We start from the raw sequence: 7,035 nt of genomic DNA on the forward strand, positions 1-7,035 counted from the left end.
GCTCAGGTCTGGGTTCCCCACTGGGAGAGACTGGCTCTGGGGTGTTGACAGACCTGGTGAGACTCCTCCCACCTCTCCAGGCCTTTCTCTGATTTCCAGTGGGTCTCTCTCTAAAGGCCTCCCATGTCCTTCAGGGCTGCAGACTCAGACACCGGCCTTGGTTCAGTGACCGCTAGGATCCGGGCCCCTCTGCTCAGCCAAAGAGCGTCTGGGGGGCAATGCCCCTGCTCCAGGCCAACGAAAAAGGCTCCCTCTCAGACCTCAAACCCCTGAGGCTGCCGCTCACCCCTCCCCAGCTCCCCTAGGGACCCATGGGGTGCGCAAGCCACTCAGCTCCAGGTCAGTGATCCCTGGGTCTCTTCTTTCCTCTCTCCTCCCAGTTGTGAAATCTGCCCTCCCTGTTGGCGCCTTCTCTGGGCCCAGCACCCAGCCGGTCAGTCCAAGTCCCTGCTTGAGCCCACGGGGGCAAGTGGAGGACACAGACTCGTGACGCACAGCATAGACAGGAGCCTGGACAGCTCGGGGGCGGTGGGCGGGGGGTCTCAGTGGAGTGGGAAAGAGGGATTTCCGGAAGTGTCTCTTGTGTGACAGGTAAGGCGGGAATTGCAAGGGTGAAGGTTGGAAGGCTGGTGAGGTCAGACTGCAGGAGGGGCTGCCAGCAGACAGGGCAAGGGAGGGAGATGGGGAGTGGGGGGACCGTCTTGGAGGGCATTCAAGGCCACTCAAGTGCAGGCTGATCAAAGGATTTAAGCATCCTTGCTTTAGAAATGGGGTTCCAGATTTCAGAGGAGAATGGTTGGGAGGGGCCTGCCGAGAGGCAGGGGGCAGTGTGAGGCTAAGATGCAGTGGCACGGGTCCTGCCAGGAGAGGGGGGAAGGGGGCCACAGGCCAGGGGGTGGCAGCATCAGGCCTCTGCAGGGTGGGGTGACAGACCAGATGTGGAGGTGCTGGGGGGTGGGAAAAGGAGGGGACCTCTGAAGTCCTGAGCTCCTGACTGCCATGACACCCTGTCTGGGGCTTGCTGACCTCCCTGTGTCTGCAAAGTCAGGCAGCCCCCAGACCTTGGCTGCTGGAGGAGAGAATTGTTTCCAACTGCTCTCATCTTCCCTGCTACTGAATCAGCCCCGGGGGTTTGCCAGGCACAGACTGCTCCCGGAGAGGGCGGGGTGGGGAGTAAAAACTGCCCAGAGAAAGGCTGCACAGAACCGCGGGGCTGAGTCCAAAGGGCATGGCCAGACCACCTTTGTGATGGGAGAGGGGCAACCAGGCGAAGCGTGGAGAGGAGGGTGGGGTAGGTCCGGAGTCCCTGCCTGGGATTGGCCAGGAAGTTGACAGAGAGCCCAGGGTGGGGCGGCGATCAGGCTGGAGAGGTCCTATGGAGGTGGGAGATAGACGGGCTCCGGGTTGGACATTTACAATCAGCCACCCTTCTGTTTGCATTTTCTGGGACAGGAGATAAGTGGGCTCCAACTGAGGAATTTACAATCAGCCTCCTGATTGCTCTCAGAAATGGAAGTAACAATAGGTAAATAGCCAGTCTTTGTCGCTTGTTAACATCTCAAGGCAATAATCATGGCCAGGACAAAGAGAGGCAAAACCCTGTCTGAGTGAAGAATTAAGGGTTCTCCTCTTCTCCTCTTTTAGGATAAGGGAGGCACTACACGTGCGCAGAAAGGCTCCTTGGAGTCAGAAGTCTGAGGATAATTCCAGGCCATAATGAGTCTTGCTCCTCCCAGAAGCCTTCACTTCCAGATCCATCTTGGCTGATGGGTGCGTGCGCACCCCAGGGGAGGGTCCTAAGACAAATTAACCGTGGGGGGGTAGGGGGGAGGACAAAGCAAGATGACTGACCTGAGGGAAGACAGAGATCTGGAAAACTGCCCCCTTATAAATGATTTAAACTTTCCAAAGGCTCAACTCTCTGAACTTGCCCGAGTGCCTTTCTGCATGTCCTTTTCTTTTCAATAAACTTTTTACTTTACTTTTTACCTTCTGCCTCCTCGCCTGAATTCATTCCTGACTAGTCAGGCATGGACTAGGGGCTCTAGCCCTAACTGCTGGCTCCTGTGGTCCGGGGGTTTGGAGTCTGGGTCTGGGAGATGAAGTCTTTGCTTCAAGCTGCTGTTTACTGCTGCGCGTGCCGAAATCACAATCTGCTGGCCTTACCCTGGCCCCGCTGCCCCCCTGCACTGCACCCAACCCTACATGCTCACAGGGGAACCTGGGGGTTGGGACAGCCCGGCAGCCAGGGCTTGGCCCCGGGTCCGGACTTGCTCAGCAGCGACTGAGTTACCTCTTAGGATCAAAGCAGGGATGGAGGATCGGCATGGCTGTGGGCAGCTGGGCGAGCCAGGGCGGGCCTCAGTCAGACTCTGGCACTGGGCCCTGCAGCTCAGACCCTGACGACATGGGGGCTAAGCCGTGCCTTCACGCCTGCTCTCCTAGAGAAGCAGCCTCCAGGAATGTGCGCTCCACACCCCAAAGTGTGTGCCATCTGTCCATCTACCACGTCCCTGGGTTCCAGCCCTGAAGAACAAGAGCCCAGAGGCAGGAATGACGCCATCCATGGCAAGATCCTCTTAGTCTCTGGGCAGTTTTGACTCTTCCCTCCCTCCTCCACCTGTCCAGGTGACTCTGACTTCATCGTATGCATTGAACTCTGCCTCCTGAGGATGAACCATATTCTCATAGGCCTCTCATGAGACACCTCTGCTGGGAGAGCTGGAAGCATGAAAAAGTCTGACTCACTGGAAGAGTCGACTCATTGGAAAAAAAAACTCTGAAGCTGGGAAGGACTGAAGGCAGGAGGAGAAGGGGACCACAGAGGATGAGATGGTTGGATGGCATCACCGACTCAATGGACATGAGTTTGAGCAAGCTCCAGGAGATGGTGAAGGACAGGGAAGCCTGGCATGCTCTAGTCCATGGGGTCACAAAGAGTCGAACCCAAATGAGCGACCGAACAACTTATGAGACAGCTCTGCTGGGAGAGCAGGAAGCATGAAAAATCCCAGGAGTCCCAGGTTTGGCTAAGAAGGAACAACTCCAGATCAATAACAGAATCTCTGGATGGCCTTGGGTAGGAGCGTGGAAGGCAGAAGAGCCTCACTGGCCAGTTGCCAGCCACCTCTGTCTCTTCTGAAGGGCAGACTGAGGGCAAGGGAAAGTCAAGTGCCCAGACAGGCTCCCAACTCCCAACAGGCTCCCAACTCCCAACCCAGAGAAAAAAGGTCATGTCTGGGGACTCTGGGGAAAACTGACCTGCCCAAGGAGAGGTCCCTGCAGTTTCATATCCCCCTCCCACCCTTCCTTCTAGCCTTGCAGAGCAGACCAGCCCAGAACACCTCCCTGCGCAGCCTAAGTGGCAATGGTTGGGTCAAGATGCAGCCCTGGTGGTCCAGGGGCCACCTCAGTGGAAGGAAATCTACCCTCACCCCCACCTCAGGGCTGAACCGGGCAGAGCCTGCCAGGAATAGGGCAGAGCCTGCTAGGTTTCAAGAACTGGCAGAGGTTGCAGGAATGGCTTTGCATTCAGGAAAATGCATTGAGCTGAGGCCAGGTCTGAGTCTGAGTCAGCTGTCCCTTTTGGAGGCAGGGCCTGGGGGGCTCCAGCCCTGAGCTGGGCTCAGTTTCCATTCTGAGGGGTCTGGGTGGCTCCTGAGGCCCCTCCTGTTTGGATTGTCAGCATTGCCAGCTCTGTGCGAGCTGGGAATCAAGGGAGAATGGCCAAGGTTGGCAGCTACTGAAGATTCCCTAACAATGGTAGGAAGGCCAAATTCCCAGGGGGGCCCAAGGGTATAAGGACGACTTTCTAACAGGACCAACGAGGACCTAGTACGAGGAAGGCCTTCAGTCTTGGCCCTGACCTCGGAGCAGGTCTAGACAACCCCTTTCATTCCCCCTCATCAGATGGGTTCATGAAAGTCCTTTGGAAAGTCCTTTAGGGATGGCTGTGTTGAGGCTGTGTGGAGGCCGGGAAGACAGCGGGAGAGGGGGATTGAGAACTTCATCGGGTGAACGGATGACCAGAGTGGTCCCTGAGCCCCCTCCCCTAGCCCCCCCCTGAGCTCCCATCCTTCTTGCCAGGTCCATGTCCCTCTCTGATCCTCCACTCCCTCACTACACCCCACTCCCAGCACCAAGCCCCTTCTCCCACACTGAAACTCCCTCCTTTCTGGGAGTTCTCCCACTTCTCTGAACCCCTACCTCCATCACCAAGCTCCCCCACTTTTGGAGCCTCCTGCCCACCTCTCTGGGCCCTGGAGGCTGAGCTGTCCTTGCACAATCCCCTTGGTGGCCCTGTTAAAGATCTCAAAAAAAAAAGAGAACAAAACCAAAACCCTTCTCTAGGCGTGACCAGCCTGAAAGGCTTGAACCCTGTAAGTGGTCTCAAAGGCCAGTCCCTCAGGTGGAGCCCCAAGGCTCCGGGTTGCGGGGCGAGGGGAGGGGGGCAGAACGGTTCTGGAAGAGTAGCTGGCTCCCACCAAGCAGACAGCAGGCCTCTGGGGTGTCAGGCATACTGACTCCAGAAGGGAAGTCTTGGCCCCATCTGTGAAGAGGGTGGAGCAGGGCCAGGGCAGGCCCTGAGACGCCCCCTGCAGGACGCCCTGGGTTTGGCCTCTCCAGCCTCCCTCCTCTCCCCGCCCCACCCTTACCCCACTTAGGATGGTAAGTGACTGCCCCCTGGTGCTCTCCCAGAGATCCCCAGATACCTGACACCACCCACCCCAGAGCCTTCGGGAATCTCTGCCCAGGCCCAGAGCAGAAATGGGGGCAGAAAACCCAAGTCTTGGAAAACACTGACACCCCCTAGCCCTGCTCCCCCCATACCTCTGGTCCTGTTCCCTGCTCTGGGCCTCAGTCGCTGAAACAGCTCAAGCCTCCCTCCTGGAGCACCTAGCTCACTTCCTCGGTCAGCCTTTGCAGGGCCTGGGAGCCTACTCCACCTTCTGCTCCTTTGCCACATAGGTGTCGTGTTACGAATCACACCGGCCCATGGCAGTGTGCCGGGCACCTGCTAGCTGCCAGTCACACCTCAGCTTATTAAACCCTCATAGCAACCCTGTGCCACTGAGAGGCAGCAGAGGATTACAGCTTCGCTTGTGGCCACTGGTCACACTGGGTTCAAATCCCCACCACGGCACTTACGAGCTGTAGGACAACGGGCAAGTTACTAAATCCACTTCTTCCTCTGCAAAATGAAGTTGATTATATGAATTAATACATGGGAAGTGAAAGTCGCTCAGTTGTGTCCCACTCTTTGCGACCCCATGGACTATACAGTCCATGGAGTTCTCCAGGCCAGAACACTGGAGTGGATAGCCATTCCCTTCTCCAGGGGATCTTCCCAACCCAGGGATTGAACCCAGGTCTCCCACATTGCAGGCGGATTCTTTACCAGCTGAGCCACCAGGGAAGTCAATACATCGGAAGCCTTTAGTTACTTATTTTCAAGTAAGAAACACTCATGGGAATTATGGGAAGATAACTTTGACCTTATTAAGACATTAATAGGGAGATCACCCTTATTACAGGGTGAAATCACCAGTGATCTTTGTAAGTCAAAGGTTGAGGGAGGAATTCCCTGGTCGTGCAGGGGTTTAAGACTCCGTGCTTCCACTGCAGGGGGCACAGGTTCTATCCCTGGTCTGGGAACTAAGATTCTGCTTGCTTGCATCTCAGCCAAAAGAAAGGAAAAAAAAAAAAAAAAAGCTGAAGGAAATATGAGGAAATAGTAACTGTTCTTTCAATTCTGTTACAAAATGGAAGGAAATGGGACTTGAGCTTTAGAAAGTAACCTTTAGAGAAGATTTCCGTTCAAGACTAAACACACTTAAGGAGTTTAAATGATGTGAGGATGGATGGAGAGACCCAATGGAGCAATTGATAATGGAGATTCAATTTATAATCAGGAACATAAAGTTCCAAGAAAGAAAAGAACAGACTGGGAGGGAATTCTCTGGTGGTCTAGGAGTTAGGACTGGGCTTCCATTTTACAGATATGGAAACTGACTTCTGAAGGACTAAGGAACTTGAGAAGTTATGCCTCACAACTAGAACAGGATGGGAAAGTTCAAATCCTAAACTCTTAAGCTTTCTATCACTGAGATCCCTTCATCTGGAAAATGACAGATGTTGCTGGGAACAGAAATCTCACCTTTCTAAACAGCCACTAGCCACACCGAAGTTGGTCTTCAATTCCTCACTCCAGATTTGACTCTGCTTCAGGCAGCCCATCTTCCCTCCCAGCCTCAGATTACACAATTCTAGGTTGGGAGATGAGAAGGGCGGTGATTGGGGTTGTCTGAGCTTCTTAACATTTCTGACATCCGCTTGTTGGGGGAAGAGCTCTGGCTGGCCACCGCTCAGAGCGGCCACCCCGGAAGTGTGGAGGAAAGAAGGGCGTTGAGTGGGAGAGGGTTTTGCAAGCGGCAGGGAACGCTAGAGACCTGGGCTGGGGCCTGGCCGTGGAAGGCCTTGATGTCCGAGGAAGCAGAGTCTGGCCTCCGCGTCCTCTGGATCGTGGGGCCTGCGTGTGAGGTGATGGAACTCGGTGGCCAACCCCTTGAGTCCCGCCAACTGCTGGGAGGGTCAGGCAAGCAAGTGGTACAGAGAGACCCCCGGCTTTCTCTGCAATATGAAAATAACGGAGACCTCCAGGGGCTGGTTCCAGAACAAGATCCACGTAGGTTAGAAAGCATGGCGAACCCACTTAACAGGCTGCGTCGTTTTTCCAGAAGGGAACTCTGAGGGTCAGGCATTGGGTCGCGGGCCCCGCGGGAGCCCGAACCCCGCCCTTCCCAACCAGCTCCTTCGGCCGACCGATCGCGGCAACGGACAAGGCCCGCAGAGGTCGCTAACTCCCTATAAGGCGTTGTAATGCCCTACAGAGGCCTGGCCAGGTTACTCCGGGTGACAAAGGCCCGCGAGGAGGGCGGAGACCGGGGGAGGAGAGAGGGGAGGGCGGAGAACGGAGGCGGGGTGGGTGTGGCTTGGGAAGGCCCGGCGGTGGGACGAGAGCCCGGGCGGAGCTGA

The 7,035-nt window shown here is 55.8% G+C and overlaps 1 long non-coding RNA gene across 1 annotated transcript; it reads left to right on the plus strand.

Moving 5' to 3' along the window:
* The first annotated feature begins 460 nt into the window (after positions 1-460).
* On the plus strand, positions 461-1,944 carry LOC122433439. Its single transcript, XR_006267098.1, has 3 exons — positions 461-591; positions 1,453-1,525; positions 1,645-1,944. It is a non-coding gene; the product is annotated as an uncharacterized LOC122433439 (long non-coding RNA).
* The last annotated feature ends 5,091 nt before the right edge of the window (positions 1,945-7,035 follow it).

This window comes from Cervus canadensis, chromosome 32, assembly GCF_019320065.1.
Source record: "Cervus canadensis isolate Bull #8, Minnesota chromosome 32, ASM1932006v1, whole genome shotgun sequence".
NCBI classification, from domain to species: Eukaryota; Metazoa; Chordata; class Mammalia; order Artiodactyla; family Cervidae; genus Cervus; species Cervus canadensis.